We start from the raw sequence: 27,882 nt of genomic DNA, 5'->3' as shown, positions 1-27,882 counted from the left end.
ATTTGGCATGGATTTGGGGAAGGAAAGCAGACTGGTGGCACACCAGTGTCTCCAGCATAACGTGTTTAGCTCTCACCCCGTAAAGAGTGGAAAAGCACTCAAATTGTAAAAAAGCTTACAACACTGGTCTAGTCCATAAAAAAAATCACAACGTCTAAGAGTAAGTGACCTCAGCCATGGTCAGCTGTCACAAGCCAGCGCAGGCAGGAGGAAAACAGAAAGATAACCTGCTGTCTTTCCCTACGTGGCTTTGGCCCATGTTGCACTGGCCACCTGGCCCCAATCCAATCTCTTCCCCTCGTGGTGGCATGTCCGCCTTTCCCAGGGATCTGAATGCCCCCAGCGGCTTCCTGCGCTCCACTGAGCTCATTACCAAAATTAACAGCATTGTCTTTCCTTCTTGTGGTACGCTTTTAGGTAAATATTACAATAGTAAAAGTCAATAATGCAAAGCAAGGGGAAAAAAAGGGGGTGTCATCTTTCTCAGCCTTAGTTTTAGCCTCATACACTCTGGCTACTCTTTTCAAGCTCAATGTTGACAAAACTAAATAAATAAACAAGAAAAGGATCGGGTTCTGATCATTAAAATATCCATTACAAATCAGGGAAGTGCAACTCAGCTCCTTGATTGATGCATTACTTTGTAAACTCAGCAAAAGTTATATATAATCACAATGCTGATAAATGATAAATGGGAGATTTGGTAATCAATCAATTCAAATGGGGCTAAATGGAAGAATAATGCATCATTTATATTTGGCTATATTGTACAGTATGTAAATTATTGAATACTTGCTATAGCGCTTTCACATCAAAGAGGTGGTAGACAATCAGACGATCATAAAACAGAATTATCAGACTCTAGCCTTGTAACACTGTTTAACCATCTGCGCTACATGCTGGTGGTGAGCCAAAGCACCTCCAAACCTTCGCTCCAGTTTTAATAAGGGCAGATCTTGCTTGGTTCAGAAGTTACACTTCCCCGGGTAGCTACCTTCGATGGTTCAAATATTAATTCCCAAATGGAAATCATGTTAAACAGCATTACAGACAATATCATTAAATTAAGGATAATTGTGTTATAGGGACTATCCACCAAGGAAGAGCTTCAAACACAGCAATCTAAGAGTTAACATTTCATATATAACTTAGGTCTGTAACATATATGTATAAGAGAACCAAACAGACTATGTTATGAAAAGCTGTTTTTTAAAGTACTCAGCCTTAATTCCGTTACGGAACGACTCTATATAGCAACCACACAGCTACAACTTGTTCTTAACTCTGTTTGTAATCTTACACTTCACTAAATTAATTAAGGTGATAAATTTGTTGGAAAGGGAATTTCCATTTATCTTTTTCTGATCGTGACACCAGGAAGTGTGTCAGTCTCAGAAGCAAAAAGGCACAGACTATCAATGCCCAGGTTTCACCAGCACCAGATTTCTACTACATAAATGCTTTCCCTTTTTCTGTCATTCCTATTCCCATCAGTTACCAGCCTCCCTCCTGTCTGGGAAAGAGCAGTGGATCTTTTCTTCTGTGAGGAAATTGGGAATTTTCAACCATTTAGGATCCATACATTTGAATTTCCCAAATTTTCACTCTCGCTCCAGTTACGATAAGTGTTCAGAATCCCCTTCCCTTCCACCTAGCACACAAGAGTTGATACAGAGCAGGACAGACACAGGAGTTGTGAGCACTTCTCCACAAATGTCTGTAGCAGAAGTTCTTCTGTCCCATCTGTTTTGAAACACTCGGGCTTTCAGGAGAACATGTAAACATCCAGGGCTAGACCAAAAAAATCCAGGGAGGTCCCAAGCAAATTTAGACAGCTGTCCTGGATTAACCTGCTTCCTTAGGATTTATAAACAATGACAAGGGCCACAAAGTGCTGATACTGGCAGGCCAGAGAGCCAAGGAACATTTATTCACTATTTTTTCATTATTAATTTAGAATATATTCTGTCCAATTTTATTCAGATAACATTCTTAAAGCCAAATGCAGGCTTTCTGAGTTGTATTGTATCATTAAAAAGCACAGTGATATGCTACACTTACAAGCTTTTTTATAGATTTAAAAGACAGAAATGGCAAAAAACACTACCAAAATATAAATTTCAGCTGCCTTTTCCTTTAGTAAATCTGTGGTAGGGTTCCACAATCATTAATGGTAATGTAAATGGTTCTTTGGATACACTTTGCATGTACAAGCAACGACTGAAAATGGCACAGACTTGGAGCAGACTGACTGCACAGGCACTCCTTGGCTTTGAAATCTTCCTCTTGGGTTCCTATTGTTGTTTTGTAATGAGCAGAGACTGAAAAACAGCATCTCTGAAAACCACCTAGCCTTCAAAAATGTGCACTCCTCTCCGAAGTACAACCTGTCTTTGTCACTCTACGTTTGTGCTCATGTAGCTCCAAAACGATATAGAGTTTAGGTTAAAAGAACAATTGGAAACCCCAAAACATTGAAGCCATTTCGTGATATTTTATACATTTCATCCGCTTTTCCTATAACGCTTGCTCTCAGCCTCAGAGTGCAAACATTGATACCTTAAGTGTAAAGCTCTTCAAGTCTTCAGACAGCAGAGACCTCTGAAGACAGATAGTCTCTGCAAAAGTTGAAAAATATTTACCACAACATTGATGCAAAAAAATATTTTTTTTTCTATAACAGGAAAGAAATATGTCCTACTGGGACACTAACCAGTGTATGCATGTGTGAGCACTAGTTCCCACAGAGAGCCCCCTTCTTATGCTGCAGATGCAGGCTGCTAACATGAGCTATACTGGCCAGTAGCTGCATCTCTGGAAGGCTGAGCATGGTCAGCTGAAAACTTGAAATGATGTGAGCATTGAGTGCAACTGCCCGTTAGCTTTTTGACCTTCACACGCCCCCCCGGTCTTTGTCATTTCCATGACTATTCTTAAACTCTTTCTTTCCCATTGGTTCCCTCAGGTGTGGTACCTTCTCTGTCACAAATTCTATAATCAACTCATGTTATTAGGAATAATGCCTTATTTTGAATAGTGTAGAACAGACTTTCAGAAAACTAAAAACCAAAGCTTTAAAGCGTTTCTCCAAACTTGGACCCAAAATGTCAACTGGCCACGTACAGGTAGAAGCCTGAAGTGAACCACTAAAACTTTTACAATAGAACCAGCTGTCTCTCTGATCACCTTCCATACCACGCACTCGATAGCAACACACTTCTCCTCAAGTATTAAATATATTTTATATAAAAAGTACTGTTGCATTAGTCATACTATATTCCAAATGTAGTGTAGAGCTGATGCTTTTAATCTGGGCTTTCAAAAAGCATGATTAATGGTGCTCAAAGCAAAAGCCACATTATGTATCTCACAGCTCTTAATGAGAAATACAGAGATCCACCTGCATACACCTTTGCAGATGATCACTGCTAGCACCTGGAAAAAAACAGCTAGAAAACCTGCCTTGGAGCTGACAGAAAACTGTGGCACCCGAAGTTATCATAAAGGAAAGGTGAATAGGTCTCCCAAACAGTAAAACTGGAAAACATGCAAATAAGTTCACATTCTCTCAGAAATAACCAATCTTCACTATTAATTTCCCATTGCACAGTAAGACTAGTAAATATTTATAACCTGCCTTGGGACTGACTGCCGCAACCTCCTGACTATCACAAGCTTGTGCCTAACTGGAAGGATGTTTGTTCCTGAACTTTTTCAGGACTGACTTTGGCTTTTCCTGGCATTTATTTGACCAGAGCGCAGATCACAGAGGTGTAGGATGACCACCCGACATGCAGGGAACCACAGGATACACTGCTCCTCCACCATTCCCACTTCCTTCCTCCAAGGTCTCGCCCATAACCAACATGAGCTGTAATGTCACAGACCAGGCAACTCTCTCTTACAGCAGGTAAAGGAGAAAGACATCAACGTTAGTCTAATAAGGTATCTTTTGCACTTAACCCCTTATGCCATAAAGGTAGATAGCAAGTGGACTGTGGTATCTGTGCGTTCATTTGAATGTCACCAGAAAAACACATGCAGGAAAACCCCACGCCCTTGGCACAGCATTTATCTGTTCACCCATGACAAGTACTTTCTTCCACACTGTGACCCTCAGCATCTTGATTTTCTGTCAGCTTTTAAATCCCAGCTAATTAAAAGATTCACTACTCCTTATGATTCCTGACTTTCACAGGTTCTAATTAGTCTTTGTAGCAGTCTATTACCTAAATGAATTGTGATATTCCACTTGGTGTGTTAAATGAAAACAACCAACACTAGTATTTCTCCTTAGCATTATTTACCTCATAGTAAAGTCATTTTGTTGTGAGGACAGCACATTTTAACTTTGCAATTAAACTGGAAGTCATTCAAATGAAGAAAGGTGAAAGGAAACAAAACCAGGTTGAATATTAACTCCAATTTTCTTTTTCAAAATTATTCCTCAGATTAGGAGTTTTAACTGGGAAGCTCTGTTCATAACGTTGTACTTACAGATACCGCTGAAGGTCTGTACACAAGATAGGCACGTACCAACTGCCCGCACAGTTTGGCACAGTCCTCACTCACATGGCAGTGTTTACGAGGACAATTCTCTCCGCTCTGCGCTGCAGATCTCTGCTCTCTATTCTGCACTGCAGCAGCTATGGAGTCATTCAAGCAGAACACACCAAGAGGTAAGAGATGGACGAAGATTATCCCTAAATGTAGAGGAAGCTACATCCAGAGAGAAATTAAGGGTAGGATGATGAGGGTTGGTTTGCATTGCAGGAGGAGATGAATGAATGTGTTATTTCTTCTGAGTGCTGGAGGCTTCTGAAAGTCATGGACCCACCAGGTCCACAGCTGCTCAGTATCACAACAGTTGTTCGGCAGAAACTCCCTAATTATCTAACAGATATCTCTGGAGCTGGGCCGTAAGCAGCCCTGGGTGTTTGGAAGAAAGTAGGTTTAGCAAAAAAGTAGGTTTAGCAAAAAGTAGGTTTGGCCTGCTTTTTTGAGCTCAGTCCAAAGACCCAAGATTGATATACCTCTAATTTTTTCTGGAAAAGAGAGCACTAACAGCTTGTACAGGCTGATTTTCTTTAGCAACAGTAATTTCAGCAACAAGTCATAAATATTGTTTACCTCCATCTTCATCCAGTGCAGCACAAGCACTGTGTTTAATTTTAGATTTCCAATTTTAAGATCAACAAACACAATTTTAATCTCTTTGTACATTTTATTGCATTCTAAAAGCCTCTTTTAACCATAGGGAAGTTGCATCATCTGATGCAACCCAGGCACAGTACAACTACTATCAGTAGTAGGTACCAGACTGTGCACTTCTACAGCTCCCGCACCTAATTTCAGGTTACAACAGGTAGGAAGTGTTTACTGGCCACTGCCCAATATGTGTTGCCTCTCCTAGGGACTGCAACACATCAGCACGGCCAAACCAGTTAGACTAAACCTGAAGTCCTGTCTCTGGCAGTGGCACATAGCAGATGCCACTGGGAAAGGATACGCTAAAGTTTCTTCCCAAAAGGTAGCCCTTGGGGATTAAACAATTCGTACCATCCTTTTTTGAACACAGTACTTGGGGACCTTTTTCATGACCACTTCACTTTCACAGCAGACAGCAGGACCCTGTTGCTGGCTCTACACTGTCTTACACCAGTGAACCAGGTAACAGCAGTGAAGTCAAAGCAAGTCCTAAGGCACTGGAGAAACCAAGAATGGCAGAAGTTTGGATGAACAGCAGTAGCACTAGACTCTGGGGCTAATTCTGTTTCTCCACCCAGCATCACAGCAGGGTACTCTTAGGCACACGCCGCACAAACCGTGTGATTAACCTGGACAACTAGGCAAAGTGAAAATGTATATTCGTGCAGCATTTGAGTACCTGGTTCTGGCAGTGGCTCCGTCACTATCATATCTACCAACTCTTTCTTTTCACGTATCTTTTTGTTTCTGTGTTAATTATGCCTTGCAGCAGTTTTTAAAGGTTTAGTGTATTTTTCTTGTCTTCTTGCTCTAATCGCCCTTCTTTTCCCGCCCTCTCTGTCGCTGTTTCTACTACCAGTTCATCACTACTTGCTGCTCGTCTCTTACCCATTTCTGCGACACCTCTCACTATACCATATATACCCTATACTATACAGCTGGTCTGGCAACCTGGGTCTAATAATAAATCTGAGCGGAAATTTGTCTTTAGAAATACAAAATTCTCTGTGTAACCAGACAGTCATTGGTCCATACCGATGATCCAAAAGGCACTGAAATAAGTGTTATATTAGATTCTCCTCTTGCTGCTATTGTCATTAGAATATTTTGCTGAAATGGGTAAGTTTAGGCAAGACTTAATGACGAGCTAAATTCACAACAGAGTATTGGAAGCATCTCCCTGAATTTGCTTAAGGCAGTTCACACTACCAAGATTCACAGGACTAAATCAAACTCATCTCTGCATGCAATGTTTTATGCGTGTAGGTATCCGTATTTCTGCATACAAAAGGCATTTCTGCATGCAAAACGAGCAGGTTCTCCGAGCAGTTCAATATCACATGCCTATCCACGATGTCCTTTCCAGGTGCAATAATGAATTCAAAAGCTTGCTTAAACAGCACTAAAATTGTAACGGTCTTTTGTGAAAAATCTATTGTAGTGTATATTTCCAATGGAGCAGATTTCTCCCTATATCCACTACCAATCATTTGTCAAATAATTATTTTTGGAAAGAAAACTAGCAAGATGCAAAAGCACTACTTTTCCTCTGAAAAGAAAGGACAAAAAGACTTTTCAGAAAAGGATAAAAAGACTTTTAAACATTTTGCCTGTCGCTTTTTATTCATTACTAACTATGCATTACTTTCCTATGGTTGCTGTCCTTGCCCACAAAAAGTGGGAATTCAGAAAATTAGTTATGTTCTTCATCTTGTAGGCCCCGAAGAGTTCTTATCCCTCCAGAATGAGTAATTTGCAGAAACATACTCCAGAGGTGAAAACAAACTTGCCTATTTTAGTGTCCACCAGACTTCTATCAGCATTCAGCATTTTACAGGAGAGATTTTCAAAATAGTATATTTCTAATTGCAAGCCAAAGTGAGTATGTGGAATGTTTAATCACTGCTTTAACAAAAGCTTCCCCTGCTCCATTTGTTTTGTTGTCAGCTAGTACTCTAGCAGCAGACAAAGAGTTAATGTCAAAATACATCTTCTGATACCCTGATTGCCTTTCCTCATCCATTGTTTTCAAAATTCTTTTGAATGGCCAGAAATTTTCTGCCTGAATAAACTCGCAACAGAAAAGAGAACTGGAGCAAACAGAAAAACGAGCAAAATGAAAACAAACTGTGTTGGAAATATAAAAAGGAGACATGGTTATAAAATCACAAATTTCTAGCACCAGCATTTATTGTGAAAGCAATGTAATTAAAAAATGCAAATTTTGCCCTCTTGAAGCAAAATTATTTAAAGATAGCAGCATTCTGCACAATATCATAAATCTGGCAAATTTAGCTTTGGATGACTTGATACTCAGAACGGAAAAGAAATTAGCCCAAGACTTTGGAAAGCTTTTATAAAAATGCTTTTAAAAATAACAAATCACTGTTTTCGTAATGCTATTCACGTCTCAGCTTTCCTTTAGACTGAAATTTGATGCTAGAAGTAGTGTTTGTCACTGATCGTAAGAGCTTCTAATTTTGACCTTCTGTTTTGATCACACTTAGCATTCTCATATTACTATTGGTAGCAAAAAATATATTCTTATAAAAAACAAGAGTAGTGCATTTCAGTTATGGTTATCTATTGATTCGGTTACACTTGAATTGATCTCAAATTGTTTCAAGCAACTGTTCTGCACCCAAAACACCACATGAACCACAGAAACCAGATCAATAGATTTCAAGTGAAATAATTGTTTTCCTTTGTAAGACCCCATTACTTCTTGAATGCAGAACTGTTTGATTGACCTCCAGGAAAGCAGCAGATGTGAATAAGCCAAGCACCTCAGGCCTTATCATTTAAAGTGAGGCCTTGAAAATTACAGGAAAGTACACTGAACATGTGCTCGCTTAGCTGTGGGAAATGCACAGCTGGAAAAAGCGCAAAACTGCGCTTTACTCTGATAACATGAGAGCAGTAGCACATCCATGGCAAAAATAGACTTTTCGAGTTAGTCACTCGTGAACACACATAAAAATATTTTACCAGTTAAGGAAATAATTCGGGGATTCTTGAGTGACGGGTTTTATTTTCACAGTATTGGTAGTAGTGAGGTTTTGGTCTTGTTTCGTGAAATTTTACGCAGCTGTGCCACTGAACTCACTTTTTTCACAGCGTCTTACTACATAATTTCACTGCTTTGTGAGTGCAGTCATTTCCAGCTTGCCATATTCAAACACACAAGGTAGGAGGCATAAACCAGTGCAGCAGCTGAGGAAATCAGGGTGAGCTCATTAATTCTACTGGCAGGATGCAGATTTATACCAGATTAGCAATTTATTGGGGTGCCTAAAATGAGATCATAAGCAGTGCTGCCAAACAGAGCGAGATGGACTCTTCCAGGGACTGAGGGTGGGTTCAGACAGGGGCTGCGCTGCCTGCCATGCAACACAGCCCTAGGAGATGAAACCAAAACAGTATCCCCAGGCTGCCAAATCTGCAGCACTGCACAGAGAGCACTCTGGCTGCAGCTCTGCCTCTGCGGGGTCAGTGCCGCTCCCTCTGCCATCATGCATTTGCAGCCCTGGGATAAAGCCTTACAAGCCTCTTCCCTGCCTGAACCATACTCTTCTGCACAGAAGAAAGAGTCCAGGGGCCATCATCTCTGTCCGCAACACAGGCAGGAACAGGGTGACTGCAGAAAACTGAGCGAGAGCGTGACTGGAAGGTGTTGGACATGTGTGGTATCTGAGGACATGGGTTGGTGGTACAGGACAGAGCAGCTGGGCAGAGGGTTAGGACACCCTGTGATGGTGATTATGGGAAGACATTGCCAGAAGTAACAAACTTGACAGGCTTGACCTGTCAATCTCAGCCCAATATACCGTGCTCTCTGCATTATACAGACTTAAACAGCACACAGCAATAGCAGAACTACTGCTTAGGTAATGCAAACATGGGTGTTCCCCGAGCAGGCATCAGTGACAAAAGACAAGAAACATGTGTGCACCTACTTATAAATTGCAGTTTTAATACGCAATTCTATTTTTAGATAATTTCTACCCTCAGTTGACCCTCCTATCCTCAGTAGGAACTGAGAATACAGTGGTGGTCTTTCTGTGGCCTTAGGATGAGTTGCTGTCCCTAGTACAAGTCCTCCTGGTATGGGAAATTTTTATTTCTTTTAATTATATTGCAAATAAATTAAAAACCAACATTATACCTTAGAACATTTTTGTAAGGAAGTCTTGGTTGGCTCCTTGCACGTATTAGAACTGATCCGAGCTTTACTCTTTTATGAGCGCAATTAACTCCAAACACCTTGTCATAAACATTTTAAAAGGTCAAAGAGATTGCAACAATTTTGCTAAAGAGATAAATGGTCAAATAAAACATTGAATTGTTAATTCCCAGGTGACAAAAAGCTGCATGAGTCAGATCAATAAGAAGACATACAGAACGAATTCTGGGATAAAGGGCGGGTCAACCTTGAAGTGTTAATAACTTGCTCCTATTATTTTGCTCTGGCACATCATGTGTTCTAGCAGGTAACACTGCTGTTAATAGCAAATTAATGTCCACAGACTCACAGAAGTAAAACTGGGCATCAGAGATTACTGAAACAAAAAGTTTTGAAAGGATCTAGCTCTATTAACACAAGGGAAAACAGTGAGTCTATAAAAGACAGGTAAGAGCAGTCTTACTGCTATTTCTAATCTTATGTGTTAGTCAATTGCTACATAAGACCCACTCTGTCCCTCTCTGCAGATCTTCTCTTTTCAACCTTGTTCTTCATGCTTGGACTTTTATTAAACAGTAACTGTCAAAAATATACAGCCTTACTTGAGTTAAGAGAATTGTAAGCCATCAGTACATTAGATGAAAACTGAGGATGTTGAAGCAGAGATTCAGCTGTTCTGTAGTGCCAAAGCTGTTGTTATGGAACTGGGGCAATTCATATTAGCCTAAAGTTTGCCCCACAGAATGCATTAGTGTTTGTGGAAGGTCAGATACAGAAATCAGCATCCTCGCCAGATACATGTTTGTCCAGGAGAGGGGAGGTCTTTTTTTCATCTTTCTGAAGTAGATAATGGTGTGACCCTTACGTTCAGCATTTCTGTCTGCTGAAAACAGCATTTTGTAACTATAGCTACCTCAGATATTAGCCCTCCTTTTATTGAAAAGTTCATGCCATTCTGTCCATACTGACCATTCAACGCAATAAAATGCAAGTTTGGAATTGAAAATGTGCAACTGACACTCAAGATTGACTAAATTTGAATAAAAGTCAGGTCGAAATAGTGGATACGAAAGAGGGACTTACAGAATTGTTTAAAAGACACTGTTTTCTCTAGTCCACTCCATTCAGTGTGGTATTAGTTGGACTGCCATAAAAGTCACATGAACCATACTTTGTCATGAAAACTACACTCATCCAATGTTATGACTACCTTTAGATGAGATGACTAATATTTGTTTCAAATTGTTACAATTTCCTTTCCATCTTATTCATAAAATTCCAACAGGGAGGGTGTAAGTGCCAAGTACATCACTTGAAACTGTGTATTGAATGACTGCGGTCTAGAAACTAGCTCATATTTACCAGTGAAGTAGAATGGGCTCCTATTTTCAGTTTATTTTTAGCCAAATATTAAGGAGAATTTCAGGCTGTTGGAAGGAGACCACCTGAAGAAGTCTCTTCTCAAATCTATTTGATTTTTTAGACCCTTCCAGAGAAGATTACAAGATTAAAAGTTACATGCAGAGAAAATTCTCTCACCATTATTTAATTAAGGACGTTCTCGAGACTTTTCCTAAAGAGGACTAAAGAACTCATGGAAGACAAACCACGAAAAAATGGGAAAGTCTATCAGAAATCAGTAACTCCTGATATGCAAGTGAAAAATATCTACCAGTATCCATGGGAAGGAACTGAGGAACTCAAACTACTCCAAAGCATTATGCAGTGGTATAAAATATAGACAGCAATGCCTATATTGATCCCACTGGACACTTGAAGGCAAATGAACATTTGAAAGGTCAGTAATTTTACTTCTGCCAAATTGGATGCTACTAATTTGCATAAGACTGAAAGTCAAATATCAGTGTAAATTCCCCCAGTCATATGTAAAGTTAATTACCCCATACCTCTAACTGCAATCTTATGTCATCTGGCATGAAAAATGTAGAGAAAGTGCATACTCCCATACAGCACCCTGCACTAAGTGATACATGTAACACAAGAAGATACATGACAAACATCTACGTTATGTGCTTTATAAACGCCATGGAAATATATTTTACTGACAGCAAATTTTAAGGTTCTGTTAGCTACTCATTAAATGATTTTAGAAATCAAGATAAGCTCTCCTTTTCTAGTGCACTTCAGAAATATCTGTTGGGATTTATGGAGACTGCAATCTAAAAGGATTTTTTAAATTCATTTTAGTATTTAAACAAAAATTGACTCAACTAGTTTCCAAGTCAACTTTGAGGTGTGCTTTTAGCTTTAAAAAGAGAAAGATGCATTAGTTTATTTTTCCAGAAAAGATTATTTTCACTTTGTGTCTTCTAAAAACATCACTTGATATACACAGCATGAGGCCTCAAGGCTCACTTAATCAATGGCAGTTATGCTACTAAAATTAATGGCTATGGGATCAGGACTTAGCTAGGTTTTCCTAGAGTATTTAAAATTTAAAGAGAAGCCTAAGAGACTTCCACAATTCTAATATAATAGTAATAAATAATAACCACTAAATGGGTCTGTCCAACATGGGGAAGGAGATCTGGCAACAGTAACATAATTCAAACTAATGTTAAAGCAGTATTTCTCATTAAATCAACTGACATCCTCTGAAGACGCACGAAGAGCACAAAGTGACATGAAGTAACATCCTACCCCTCAGCAGCTCCTCAGGCTTTTGTAAGCATTTCAGCAGAAATCCTGGTGCTTTCCAGCCCTATTCTTCTACAACTCTGGTACCAGGAAGCTGCCCTGATCCACAATTTTTCCATTGCCATCATCTCCTTCACCATGGTTTTTTGTGAAGGTGGGAAGAAAAGGCTGATGCAAAACAATCCACTGGCATCTACTGCAAACTACACTGTCCTTGAAGGAAACGTGACACGTACAGTCACTATTGTGTGAACCTTCTTCAATCCACAGCCCCTAAGAACTGAAAGGACTCAACGCTGACAGCCTAGGGGTTAGCAGGATGTGAGAGCTTCCCAGTAACACTCTCTGCCACTGCAAAATTACAGGCATGCTTCACTGCCTTTTGTACCCCAGGGTAGAGGAAAGAATGTGAAGTCCCAAACTACCTTTGCTCTTGTGTTGCTGTTCCTGCAAAGTCACCCATGTTATGGTTCGTGGATTTCTGGCCAGCATGACCATCATATGCTGTCAGGCCCACAAAGAAAGAAAGGTTTCTTTAGGTTGTCTTAAATGGCAAAGCAATTTAAGAAGAGGCCACTGTTGAAGAAAGAGTCCACTAGGGACTAGGGAACATACCCCTAGTTACAATACAGATCTGTTCAGTTGTTATTAAGAGTTCCATCTGTCTCCCTTCTAATTCTGATCACTTGATTACATTTTATGACACTGAAAACATAAACGGGGTGCTTCTACCCTGTTATAAAGTACTACTATTTTGATGCAGTTGATTGCTTTGTTTTGCTAGAGATTTATAGTTTTCAAATAGTCTAGACTTTCATTACAAATTACATGCTTTAACCTTATATTTGAAGGCTGACTCACTCTATATTAAACCAAAACTGACTGTGTCAAACCAATCATTTGAGCCAATAAGTTTGTAAGATGTTATGGAGCAACAGCAGTATAGAAAGTTTTCTCACGTAACAAAGGAGAGAATAAGCTAGTTTTAAAATCATATCTATTTACCAATTTTTAGTTAGTTCAGACATAACGTTAGACACAATGGTATTTTATCACCTGAGATACAACAGGGAATAAAAATAATCTGTGTTTTGCATGTCATCCTTTTTACCAACTGTTTTAAATAACTATTTGAAATTAAAGTCTCTTTGGTCTGCCAAGAGAGGAAAACGAGCAGCACTTCATACACACCTTGTAGTAATTCTGATAGAATATAAATGTTAGCTTATTAAAGTCGATGCCACTTACTAAATAGACACAAAATATTAGATATCTCAGAGTGACTGCTACACTGGTTCAAATGCTTCAAAATGCTAACACAAATTTTTACAAATTGAATAATGAGATACTCACAAAGTACAGTAGCTTAACTAGAAAAGCTTTCCTTCCTCACAAATGGAGTCTGGCATGCTGAAGTGTAGCTAATTCTCATGCAGTTTTATTAATTACATCAAAAGAATGTGATTTGACCTCATAACTGTGGTCTTTTTAAGAAGAGAGAGACAACTGCTGTGAGAGTGCACATCTTATGCACTCCCAGCTTTTCTGGTTCCATTAAAAAGCTCCCGTGTCTCTCCTGGGACCCCACTGGCAGCAGATACAAACAGCACAAACCAGCAGGAGTATGCAAAGAACAGGTGCTCCGGCTTATTGCAGCTGCAGTGCATGTGGAGGGGGAAAAAAAGCTATTGCTTTTGCTCACCATCTCGGAAATAGCTGTCTACCTGGAGATGTTTCATTTCCCTCTCACAATACATCTTTAGAAGCAGATCTTGTCAGATGTTATACTTGCTCACAGTTAAACAACTAGTAAGGCTCCTTCTGGAAGAGACATGGCCTGAAGCACTTTTGTGATTAGACATAATAGTACCTTTAATGAAAGATGTGCACAGCAAAAGGAAATACATAAATGTAAATGTTGCTCAGCGAGCAATCAAAGAGTATAAGAAGCCGTAGAATCATACTCTATCACTGTATCGCTACGCTAACGCAGCACTGTAACAGGAGGGGAAAACACACACCTTACACTGCATCGCTTGCAAACAATACAGAGTCATGGTGAGATAACAACAACAGATGTAATTAAAAATATCAGCTTTGACTGGCCATTTTTGGTAACACGTTGTTCACTGTCTGCATTGTGCTCTCTCTCCTTCCTTTCCTTTTCTGCTTTCCATGTTCCTTGCCTGCTTAGACTGAAGCCCCTCAGGAAAGGGGCTTTCTACCCATCAGTGTTCATCCAGCACTGGGGACAAAGGAACTCAGCTCTGGTTTGTCTGTCCTTGTGTATTAGCACAACAAACATATGCAAGGAGAATGATAATAATTATGGTAAGGAATCTGTAAAAATACATTCTTTACATACAACCACGATAGCCTCCTAATATTAGACAAGTCATGACATCACCACACGCTTTTGTTCAAATGATACGTAACAGTTGGCATGCAAACACGACAACGTTGTACAACAGGTACAACTGCCCACACGTAAGCCCTTAGAGTCACTCCCTTACGTAAACCGCTTCCAACGCACGCCACAACAGTCTTTTGTAGACTACCTGCTTGTGCCCAAAGGGTACGTTTTAATGACCCTTATCACAAGAGGAGACAAAGTGAACATCAGAATCTTGCTGACCACCTCCCTGCCTGTGTTGCCAGCCCAAGTGCTTGCCAGTGTATTAAGCAAAATTGCAATAAGACCAGAATCAAACTCTTATTAAAATCGCACTGCTGACCTTTTCAAATGGCAATATAGAATTGTTATGACTAAAGAAACTGTGAGGGGACAATAAAATTGCATTAGAACTTTTTCAGACTATGTTCACAATTAGCCACATATCTCTTCTGCTAAATAAACAAAAATTGAAACAACGTGATGCCAGTCAGTAGAGGTAGAACAACACAATATAGTAAAAGGAGGCATGTTGTTTAAGATATTTAAGAGTTTCTGCCTTCTAAAATTCAGACCTTGAACAAAAACTCATGGACAATTATACACCCACTTCCTATAGTCGATTACAATCATTCCATGTGAAAGCTGAGCACTGCCGACCAAATGTCCAGCTGGAGTCACAGAGCCAAGTACTCGGAGGCAAAACATCTCCTTCGGTTTATAAAGTAGAGGGAGAAAAGACAAGAAAGCCACTAAATGTCCCCATTAGGAGTGGCTGTGGCACAGAGGGTTGTGTTACTGGTATGGAGCTAATGTAGCTGACGCTGCAGTGTCTAATACAAAATGACCTCAGTCCCACGGCTACCCTAAAAGACACGGGCTGGTGGACAACCAGCTCAAAAATCAACAACATGAAACAATTTTGCACTCCTTTCTCCCAAGTATTAGCAACTGCTGTGGTTCTTAGGAATTTGACTCTAAAACAGCAATTCATGCAAGTAGGAGGTGTGGATACCTGGCTGCACCATGCAGATGTGCTGACCACACTTGTAGACCCACACAGTAACTGCAGATACATCTTCTCACGTGGCCCTCAGCACTGGAAAATCAGGACATTTCTTTTGTTATATTCTTACTTCCACGTACGTCTGTAATAACCTGCAAACCCCTGTGTTGTGATGAATTGTTAGTAACATGTTAAGGAGAAACACTCACTTGTGTGTCTAAAGTTCCAGCAAACTTTGACCAAGTTCAGAACAGGTGCCAATTTAGGACTGAACATAAACTAATGAGACATAAAAATGTCCCCTTGGTAATTCTTTTACAATGCAGCAGGAGGCCATTTCTTCTCTGCCAGCTCCTCTTATTAAATGTCCATCACTGGGAAATTTGGAATATCCTTCGCGAGTGTTTCTTTAGAAAAGTGGCTTCAACATCACTTCAAAACTCTTGCTAATACCACTTAGTTTTTCAAAATCATCTTTCAGTTTGGGGTTTCAGAATTTTTTCTCCACTTCCTGAGGCATATTATACACTTGTTTTTAAAATCTTTAGGAACACAGCATAATTTGTTCTCCTGCCCAGTGGTTACTGAGTTTTTTGGGAACAGCAGGATTTCTTTAATGCTTCTTATTGAATTTTCCTACTTTCTCATTTAAGCGCAGAAAAGCAACTTCTATTCCGCACCCCTCTTAGCAGATTGTAGTAAAAGAGGAGAGAGGAAAAAAAACCCACACTAAAGCTCTGACAGATGGTACCCAGCGTTTGACTCATGCTGGGCTCAGCAGGACCTATAGTTTAGAAGGTTAGGACTGTCAAAAAGACTCTGCTTATCAAGTGAATAACAAAGTGTGGACTGCCAGGCTGTTTCCTATAGAAAACTTGTATTTTACTCGTAATTCTCAGCTATCTTTCTGGTGCTTCCGAAACTTTTGAGGAGCAGATGCATGCTTTTCTATTTAAGAAACAACTTGGAAGCTGACATCCCAGGAGCAGCCAGCGGCACAGTAGGCCTGACTCTAGGAAGTTGTGCCCCTGCGCTAGTGTCAGCGCTGCAGTTTGGGGACCTCAGAGGGGATCTGAAAGCAAGGAGAGAACTCTTCCTCATCGTTCGCCTTCTTTTGCAGTCAGTGAAAAATTAATCTTCTCTTAGATTACTGCCCCAGTCTGCGGATTGCTTTAGCAAAGTAACTGTGGTAAACTGTGAGCAAAAGCAGAAAGGTCTTAGCATAAAGCAGCATTTACCAGGCTTTTCTTTTTAAGTCATTTCCAAGCTCACATCAGTCAGCATCTATCCTGGTACAGAAGTATCTAAAGTGACTACAAATGTTAGTGAACAGACCTGAAAGCAGTACCGAAGTCTGGAGAAATACAAATAAAAGCTTAACAGCTTGTACCCGTGTTTACTGGTAAGTCTGGACTTTTAAACTCAGGGGTGGGGGGAGCTTGCTGGTAAATGTAGTGTTACGGTGAATATGTGACAGGCACTGTTATTAATCATTGCTATAGCACTGTAAATATTCTTAATGCTTTCTTCCCAAAAATAATGCTAATTCATTTGTTAAACAAGAACCTTGTTTTAGTCATAAACTGGTACCAACAGTTAGCAGCTGCTCTTCAACAGTTAGAATTAATGAGATAGTAATTATACAGCAAAACACAACCTTTTTATTGCCAACACTCAAGCCTCTGTCATTGCCTCATTTGCTTTTTATTCAGAACTATGAAAAATGAAACAACTGAGTTTTGAAGTTTACAGAATATAATTAATTCAATCTGGACTCATCGCTATGTCTGGAATCAAAGTTGTTTTATAAAAGACTTAAAACTAGTTTGGTACTAAATGGGGAAGGGGGAGGAATCAACCCTGGTTTACAGTGAAACCCAGTCCCAGACACACAGGACGGTGTGACTACACACACATTATTAGTTTTGGTTACTCTGCTGCCAGATAACCTGCAGCAGAACAAGTGTGTGGTCAGAAATTCTCTCATTATAATTACTTCTTAATTGATATCACATTGATCTTAAGGTAAAGCCATAACTCCTGAAGAATATAGCTCAGGGCATTTTGAATGAGGCAGTCTGTGTTTCACGATGTTTTTACCTGGTTGGTGAATTAAAAACTTGCTTTGAGTAAGGCAATGAACCATGAGGATAATTTGTTCATTCTTCTTTCAATCTTCACTGTAAAGCAAAAATTCTGGCCTGAAATGCGGCTAATTTATTTAAGTCCTAATTTATTTAAGGCTCCCCCCCCTCAAAAACGGGAAGGGGGAATATGCTGAGCGTACAACCTGTTGCTTTTCTTCCTACCTTATCTCACCTCAGATCAGTTTCCATTCTCCAATTCAAATGTCTGCTAACATATTATGTAGAGATCATGACAGGAAATGTATCTGTCCAAAAATTCAGTCTGATTTAGTTTTCATGCAGTTCAGTCATGAGCTTGAGTGAAGGAAGCCATTAAGCAGTATATTTCTGAAACCTATGTAAAAAATGAGCAGTGTTCTCACCCATCACTTCAGGGCATATATGATGTATCCTTGCAGAAGCTGTGATTCCCATCCCCTTACTCAGCACAAACCCAAGGACCTACACAGCCATCTCAGGCACTGGGCAGTTTTCCTTCTGTCACCCAGCCTCAGTACAGGCAGGTGCTGAGCTCCCCGCAGCTCCCTACAAAGTCTCCTCCAGGAGCTGACTGAAAATCCCTTAGGCTGTGTCGAATTGCTCTGTTCTCTGCATGGCACAAGGAGCCCTGGCCCAGGAGCTGATTTCTTGCCCTTTCCCCTGTTCCAGGGCAGGTCCCAGAGAGGGGCTTTGCCAGAGTTAGGGCTCAGGGCAGGGACACGGTGTCCACTCCTGTGCTTACTTACCAGATTGACCTTTGACTTTCATCCCATGGATGCAGACATGAGTTAGTGATGAGTGATTTTTGCGGTCGTGAGATGTCCACCAAAAAGACTGAGCAAACTATACAAAAACTAGTATCTGTAGCAAGGATGTGATGTAGAACAGAGAGAAGACAAGCAAAGACACTTTGCATAGACAGACACAGGAGGGAACCTGCATTAAAGCTACAAATAAAACAAGAGCTAGAAATCAAGTTGCACTGGCTACTTTACCTATGCATGAATGCCCAAATTTCTCTGAAAAAATCCATTACAAACTGAACAATCAGTGTTTTAATAAAAAGCCACAAACACTATCAATCTTAGAAAATGCACACTCATATTCATGCTTGCATTTCAGTAAATGACATACTGTTTCAGCCACGTTTTCCTATGACTTATTTGCTTTCTTTTAAGGACATGATTCAGTCACCAGTAGCCTCCAGTTCCTCATTGCTATGTACCTCTTGTCAATCTTTGGGAATTGCTCAGCTGTGAGCAGCAGAAACTTTGTCCTCACTCTCTCCACATCTGCCTGGGATAACAGCTAAGGCACACGGCCCAGGGGTATCTAAGCTACAGGTTAGGTATGTGCTTTCTAACAAAAGGAGCAGATGGGCTGGACTAGGAACACCTACCACTTCTGTACCTTTGAGAAAACTATCGATAAAATGTGACATTAAATAAATCCCACGAACGAAGGCCCTGAAGACTTTAATTGTTCTCCAGACACCAAAAACTAAACAAAAAAATTAATTATTAACCGCGATCCTGAGGGCTTGAACCTGCCCACTGGGTTGAGAGTTAATGTCACTAAAGTCAGGACAGTTTCTTGTACAAGCTTGGGAAGCTTTGTTTCGTGCGTAGTTTAGAGCACACTGTACAAAACGGGTCGTCTGCTATTACGCAGTACCTTTTTCAAAACAGACTTCACACTACCAACGCAACAATAATTTCAGAATGTCTCAAAAAAAAGGATCAAGTCAGATTTAACCACCACTCCCTCTTTTCAAAGAGATGAGTACAAGCCTTTTATTACAAGCTTCACAGCATGTCATTTAAACATTATTTTTATTTATACCTTAATCAAAGTAAACATGCAAATAGCTTCTATAAATTTTATCAAACAGTCAGGAGAGGGAGCTCTCTCTTCATCCCACTAGATTATGAATGGATTTTGCTGAACTTATTAAAATCTAACCACATTTTTATTCTATATCACACGTTACTTGTCATTCTTTTGTTCTGGGACTGTCTCCTCTTAACAAACAACTCTGTAACACAAAACATCCCTGTGTACCACAGAACATTTTCCTTGATGAATGCAATACGTACACTTAAAAGGCACTTGTAATTTTGGTATAGTGAGGATGTAATTCCTATTTACAAAATTCTGCTTCCCTACTTAGTGTTAGGCATAGAAATGCATACTCTGCATGTACGTCTGCGTCATAAGTATACTTCTATATTTTCCAACTTAAAATACCAAGCAAGTTATTTTTTCATTGCCACCATCCTTTACACGTTCACAAATAATTTTGTATTTATCCTGAGATCCATCAGACCAACCTAAGAATTCTGGTAGATACAAGTGCATTTTTAAGATAAATCACTGAAATATCAAATTCAAAAGAAATACATACAGGCAAACAAACCACAGCTAAAATAAACCCAAGACAAAAGAAAGTCACAGTAATCTTGATGTCTGCATGTTCTCACTGTGTTTGTTTGAAATCTTTTTACTGGAATATGGTCTTAATTCACATTCCAAACACAAAATTTTGACAGCAGAAATGCTTGTATCAGCATCTGGATATAATGCTAAAAATCAAACTGTGAGTTACATCTGTCTCCTAAAGGCTATATAATAAGATTTACTTAATCCATTTGAAAGAAAAAAAAAATATGTTTGTCCCCCAATTTGTTGCGACATCTGAAAGTTCATGAGGTTATGACCCCTCTTTAAGAAAGCATCTTCTACCACCTGCAAATACCCTAGGAAAGCAGTTTGAAACAATAAAACACGTGCTAGTTAACCGTTACCAGGGAAACAGTTATGCTTCAGCAATGGGAGGTTTCAGCCCCACAGTGGCTTTGTCTAAAGAAGACATGGCCCAGCTGTTACCGAATAACCATTGTTGTAGATCATCGGGAAATAACAGTCAGTGCACCGGCTAAGCCCTATAGAAGTTCGTATTTTCCTCACCGCCAGACGTACATCTGAGTAAAATGACAGAAGAACGGGGATTTTACAACATTAACTGAAAGATAATAATAGTAAAGATACTAAAAACAACCCTTCAATACTGACTCATCATTAAATGTATACAAATCTGTCTTTCACACTTTTGGGATGACGATTTTTCTAACACAATAGCCTCAAGTCACTAGGTGGCAAACACTAATGTTATTAATTATGTATAACATCAGAAACTTTCAGAGCCTGAGGACGAAGTTATTCTTTGCGCTTACAAGCGAATCAGCATACAAAGCCTATTTTTTTCCTTTCTTACATCAAAGGAATACAAAAGGATGCAGCAACAGATTGGTCTCCTGGCTCATAACAGCTTTTTCTGGAGATGCACAATAGTTAATTTCATTGTCTTGAAACGACACATCACAGTTTTCAGTGCAAATTTTTATTTCCCATTAAAATGGAATGCGGCTGACTATACTCATTAGTTTGTAGAATAGACTGGATAACTTAACAGGGGTGTTTTGCAGGTTTTGTCAGTTGGGTTTTGTCTGATTGTTTGTTTTAAACAGGGAGAGTCAAATCCTAGATCCCAGGCAGTCAGTGCAGAGCTCTCAGTAACGGCAACAGAAGCAAGGTTTCATTCTGCTGTTTGGGAGAGTTTTTCCCTCTTACGTGTTTATTCATTCGCTTACTCTAGAAGAATTATTACTGACTGTATTAAAAGTCGCAGTGAGATGATGCTGTGCTGAAAGGAACCCCCGAGCAGGTACGATGCACCTCTAATTGTGCAAAGCCTCCCTAGCAGCCGGCAGGAGCGGCAGCACACCGATGGGGACAAGCTAACAGGCTGCACGCAAACGATCAACCGGCAAAAAAGTCACAGTGAAACTGAGATGTTCCTTAACCTCAATTTCTCTCTACAAAATACAAGCTGATTTCTCTGATACTGAAGGGTGTGGTGAGGGGAAAATGTGGCTCTGGGTGTTCATTTCCACTTTCCTAGTGCTCCACTAGCATTACAAAAAATTCCGCGAATGAGTTGTTCTTTAGAAAGAACCATTTCAACCTCTCCTGATAATCTGTTTAGCAAGGACACAAGCTGTTTTTCATTTGTTTATACTGTAAAAGCAGTCACTCTGAGTCACATCTTATGGAGACTTTTTTGCCTGGATTTTTCAAGAATTTCATACAAAACATCCCTTCACTTCCAAAAGACAAAGGGAAATAAATAATGGTCTTTAGTCTCCTTCTAAAGCACATTAAAGATTTTTCACAGCAAAAGACACCACAGATCTGTTCCTCATCCTTCAAATTCTTTGGATCACTTAGCACTGGCAAAAACAAATCTCTTAAAATGTAAGCTCCACACCAGAACTGAGTAAATTAATATGAGGTTTTTATATCCTCCTTTGCTGCTCACAAGAAGAGTATTAAAGTTGGTTAAAGTAGGGGGATTTTGATTTTTATTTCTTGTGCTGGCTGTTTGGAATTAGCATAAGTGTTAGAAACTCTACAGTCCACGATTAATGTCCTCTCATTTGCTTGTGTTTTTTTCATTTTTTTAAACACCCGCACAGTACAAGTCTATTCAGAATCTGTGCCTCAAAGAATGCCCAATTTAAATGTAAAAATGCACAACAAGACATAACAAGTGAGAGAGTCATAAAACAGGCGAGAATTACAGCGACTGAAGGGGATAGAAGGTTAGTACCAAAGAACTTCCAGGTTGCTGCAGCAATCAAAGGGGGAGTGATGATGACTGGAGACTCTAAAAACCTTTTTTCTCCTTTCTTTCCCAACACCAACAACTAGACAAAAAAAAAAAAAAAAGAGGAAAGTTTACAGAAAATAAATCGCTGCCAGTATATTGCAACCAGAACATATGTTGAGAAGGAAAAGTGAAAATTATAGTTGCTCTAATAGAGACCAAAAAAAAAGTAGCAGAGGCAGGGGCAAGAAGTACTCATTCACAGAAATTTAGAGGAAAGGTGGTGTTCTCAGTTTCAGCCAGATCAAGTCCCAGGTGATTGTGAGCCATCCAAAACGCAACCTTTGGAAGACAGGGATCCACACAGACCACGAACGTCAAGTGTCAGAACCAAACAGTATTTTAATTATTGTCAATATAGTTATCTAGTCTTCTTGAAAACTTCTAAGAAGTTACATCTGGTCTTTCAACAACAGAACCTTCTTCAACATCTTCTTAGAAATTCAGTTTAAAATATTACATGGACTAGTAGAAAGAAAATATTTCCCTCACTTCTTCAACCTGGATAAAAGTCGCAGACTGGGAAATCTCTGCAGGCAAATGTGATGTCTTTATAGCAATCTCACAATTACCTGTAGAGATTCTACAATCTGGCATCTTCATACACAGTAATTATAAAGTATACAGTCCTTCATCTTCTGCACCTCTGCTGAGTTGAGCTGAATTCAATCCAAATTGCCTAAATAGCATGTAGCTGACTGCAAGCTTTTTTCTTAATAATTTTCACGAGCCAAAATTGAAAACAAAAGCATAAAAGCTACATAAATCAACCCACTGGACACTGGAAAACTACTGTTAACATCTGTATACTAAAGGACAAAGTTATTATAGGTTATATTTCAACTATGGGGGCTTCACATTCCATTAATAGGCTACACCTACTGCTAACTGAACCTGAATCACAACCGGGTTTTCATGGGTGATTAGTTCACACAGCACTGGATGAGTTCAGCTTTTTTAAAATGATGATGCTTTGAAGAGTTGTTTGGTTGATGAATGTTCTAAAATCAAGCTTTGGTCACAGTGGCAGCAACAATAAGTCACTCTGAAAGAAAAATCTCTTTTTCATATAAGAGAATGCCTAGCAATGCAGGCCTTCATGAATGGAGAAAAGTAACTTTTTTTTCTGATTTAAAATGTTTCTAGAACTATCTGATATTTGGGAAGTTTTAGCTCATCTTGCTTGAACGTCATTCAACAGATTCATAGTTGGACAAATATTTATTAGGGCTCAGGAAGGCAGCAACCCTTGAAATTTCTTGAAATATCAAGGTGTTGATCCTGCTCAGAAATGCATTCCTAAAAGCTTATGTGTGCACAGAAATAATCTTACGCCATACCTACACACGGCCTTATTGTCATCACCATTCGCAGAAAGGTGATGACACTGTGAACTACACAGTGTAGCAACAGCAAGGTTGTGCAGCTTTAACAGAACAATACAGATGATGTAAATACAGCTCACGAGAAGCTGACTGCACGCATATCCTCTCAGAGCTGCAGAGTTAACACAGCACTGAACTGAATAGGCCCAGTTCCCCTCCCACTGACTGGGTACCAGAATTTGTGCCTACCTACTCCAGAAGATAGACCTCTGGGAGATTCACTCCACCTGAACAAAACTTATATAAAAGCTGGATAGGAGGACAACTTGGCATAAAAGGACATCCATGGTGATGCTGAGCTGTTCGTGCAAAACGACATAGGCAAGCAGATCACAATCGTTATCTGGGTTGCAAGTTAGAGAAAGACTTTGATCTTCTCAGTTAATGCTATGCTACAGGACTCTTAGACAACACTTGTCACTTTGAGGAGCCGTCATATCCACTTGCAACCCTACTGAGAAGTTAAATATCTACCTAGGCTGTAAGGATGTCACTTAGGTTTCACCTCAGCTGCTGTGGGCATAGGGGAAGCCAAACTGCCTCTTCCTCTGATCTTGCTGCTTTGCCACTAGCCCCAAGGGAAGGGAGCAGCTGAGAAGATGTTGGTGTTTAAAAGTACAGGGGTGCTCTTCCAGGAGGAGGGCACCTAAAGCAAATACTACTTAGGTAGGACAGGGAAGAGCACGACATCGAGGCAGGGAAAAGGCACCCTTCGAACTCTCATTGCAAAACTCCACAAAAACCAGCAGCTGTGCTCCATCTCCTGCTGAAAAGGATCAGTTGGATGGTTTTTAATTCCAAGGTGATTCCCATGCTTGTTTTATTACTTCCTCATTTCACATCTCCTCTGTTCTCCCTGTTCACAGGAGATATATACTTAGTCTGCACAACAACAGCCTTGCTGTGTGACTTTCCAGCTCCCAGCACTTCCCAGCAAACCACCACTCTTCCAGCAGAGTTACCACCTTTACTCTAGATTGGAATTTATATAAAGACTGAAATAAAGGTATGAGTTTAATCTGTTCTTCTCAAACAAGTGTTAATTGACAAATGATGAGGGCAAGCATGTGCAACTACCATGATTATGGCTGATAATTGTGCATGCAGGTACAACTGGCATGTCAGCATCTGCTAATAAAAACTGCGGTGATATCCTAGAAAAACTCAAAACTATGGCAAAACCCCATTCGTTTCAATAGCAGGATTGTTTCAACACAAGCCTTAAATAATAGTTATGGGACTGGAGGCAGAATTGCATTTGGAACTAACACATTTTCCCCAATCAGACCCTTATAAATTATCCTTACCTTTATTAAAGCCAACTTGTTCTTGCCTACTGTGTCTTCACAGAGACTGTTTTAATAAGCCATAAAATGTGCTGTGCAATAAAAACATCAGATATCTTGTAAGATTTTCTGACTGTTCCACTCTAATACTTTAAATTCATCTTCAATTACGCAGTCAGCCCAAGCCCTGCAGAGATATCAATATGGTGCCATACATTTCCAAAAATGTTGATGAATAATATGCAACCTGCCCATCCATTTAGATTCATAAAGAAATGCATCAAAGAGAAGCTATGCTGGCAAATCCAGCCCTGAGAAGGAAATCAAAGCTTCATTCCAAGAACTGACTCAAATCGATGCTAGAATCACTCTAGGGTAATCTAAAATTTTAATCCCTTGATTATTTTTATATGAATTTTTTTGTTAGTGTTCTGATTAAGAGGCTCTTTCAGTTCATCTTGTATGTTTTAAGAGGCTGACATCATTCTAAATACTTGTCATAGTGCCAGAACTACCTATGCTTTCACACCTCTATCTTCAGAGTGCTGCCACTGTATTAACTAAAATACCACGCATGAAAGAGGAAAGCAAATTTTTTCTGCACGTTTCAAGAGCTTATCATAAAAAATTACGTCAATGCCAGTAATGTGCACTTACTATTTTCTGGATAAAATCTGGGGCCCGATGAAATCAGTACAAGTTTTTGCTTTATCTTCTGTGGGATTCCTCCAGAAGCCTTTCCTCCCTACTCTAACGACCTATTTCCAGCTAGCCACTTATTAGCAAATATTTATAAACAAGACATAAAAATTTGTCACCCAGCACTAAAGCTAGGGAGCTAGTTTGAACCCATTATACTGGAATAGCAGAAAAGTAAATGCACATGCTAAAAAAAAAAAATCTCTTTTTACAAAAAAATAAAGAAAATTCTTAAACACTTGCCACCAGTAAGAGTAACGTGCAAACTGGAAACACAACTCTTCTGAAGCTGCATCAAGCCAACACTGTGATGACTGCCACCAACTACTAGAGATCTCTTTTCCTGTAATGCTGCCCAGGTTTCAAATACCAACTATCTATTATTTATTGATTTTTTTTTTTAAAAGTCCGATTCTTTACTTTTAGCAACATGTAGAACTGGAGCACCTCCCAGTATTTATCCAGTTCTGAATGTAAGCAAAACCTTCACTATGTCTGAACTTTTCATTAGACACTTTCACTGCAAATTACAATACAAAAAATATTGAGGCTTGACTGTTTGATCTTTGAGCTGGAAATTCTCAACTCTCTTTTAATCAGTCTTACACACATTTCATAATCTTATTACATCCACATTTACAAAAAAGAAAAAGCTATGTCAAAAGATCATCAAGGTTGAAGAGTCATGCAATGAAAAACTAGAAAGTGCCAGAATTAAGGTTGCCTGTGTGAGATTACTCTGTCCCCTCTGTGCATTTGCAGTGTGAGATAGATTATAAATTCCAGGATTACATGCGTTAGAGCAAGATTAACATTCTTTTACCAAACGGTTTTTATGCACCATAGAAAAGTGAAAGGTACTCCCAAATCTTTCAGAAACTTGGAACACCTTCTCACTCACAGAAGTTAGGAGGGAGAAAACAGAAATGGATGTTTACCCTTGGAAAGACACCTAACCTATGCAGGTACCTTCTGTTCACACTATTACCCTCCATATCTATTTACACCATGTTGCAGCAATGCTTGCCTGAATTTGTATCTAGAAATAGTCTCCTCCTGCTCCTTTGGAGCCTTTCCTCCCACAGAAGTTCTACAAACATACATTTGGATGACTAAATGGTTCAAATAAAAAAATGACAATCTAACAGCCATCCACCATTTGACTATGCTTTCCATGTCATGTCAAAGTCGTATTTGCATGACAGCTAGCACTGCATACAGGGATGGCAGCGAGAAAAAGGTGTGGGCCAAAAATGACGGAACAAGAAGAGGAGTTACAAGAATTGACCCCACATGGTTTTAACTCTTTTGTCACCAATGGAAAACACTTTAAGTACTACAAAAGAAATGCAAAGAAATCTGAATTCTCCATAGTGTTGTGTTTAGTGGCTTGCCATACAAGAATCCACAGAAGAGATATGCCTTCTGGCTCTTGTGCCTTCTCCTTCAGCCACAGGTTTTCCTTCACTTTCACAGACATGCAACAGATGAGAAAGCCTGGTCATGTCTGTATTCATCTGGAGCTTTGTTTGGGACTTTCTGTATCACCTGATGCCTTCTTTTGTCCAGCAAATACTGTTGAACTGGCTGAGCAAACATAATCAGACCACCTGCCAAGGCTGCCTCTGGTTTGTTCCAGTAGAAGATTGTTTTTTCTGAGGATTTGCTGAGTTTCTCCCCCACCAGTATGCTCCAAGGCTGCACTATGCACAGGATTTCTCTCAGAGAAAAAACAACAGCTTTACATCAGTGATGGTACAGGCTGTATTCAGCGGGGCTCACAGTTTTAATACGCAAGGTAAGGAAAGCTGCCCAACCTTGCAAAACCATCTGATCCAAACACACAGCCTGTCGCTTGCCCAAGGGCTCACGCAAGCTAAAGATTTCACCAGGAATCGCCAGTGGCCCCCAGTCTGTCCCTCCATCAGCCAAAAGCTTCCCACCTCTCCATCGCACCGCGGAGGAGCGGCCCCGGAGAACCCCACGGAGTGAGCACGGTGTGCAGGCACGGCGTCAGCGCCGCTGTGTCACACCCGCTCTCCGCTCCTCCTGCGTGCAGCCCAGCCCCCAGCAACGTGCTGAGGGTAGGGTGACACTAGTTTTCTTTAAGATACTCTGAGCAGAATATTGCCCATAGAACCTGCAGGGAACAAAGCAGTTGGCTCTCCTTGCTACCATATTCTGCTGTTGCAGCAAATCATGACGAAACATAA

The sequence above is a fragment of the Strix aluco genome, chromosome 3 (genome assembly GCF_031877795.1).
Source record: "Strix aluco isolate bStrAlu1 chromosome 3, bStrAlu1.hap1, whole genome shotgun sequence".
NCBI classification, from domain to species: Eukaryota; Metazoa; Chordata; class Aves; order Strigiformes; family Strigidae; genus Strix; species Strix aluco.
The sequence above is the reverse complement of the archived record's forward strand: the minus strand, read 5'-3'. Positions refer to the sequence as shown.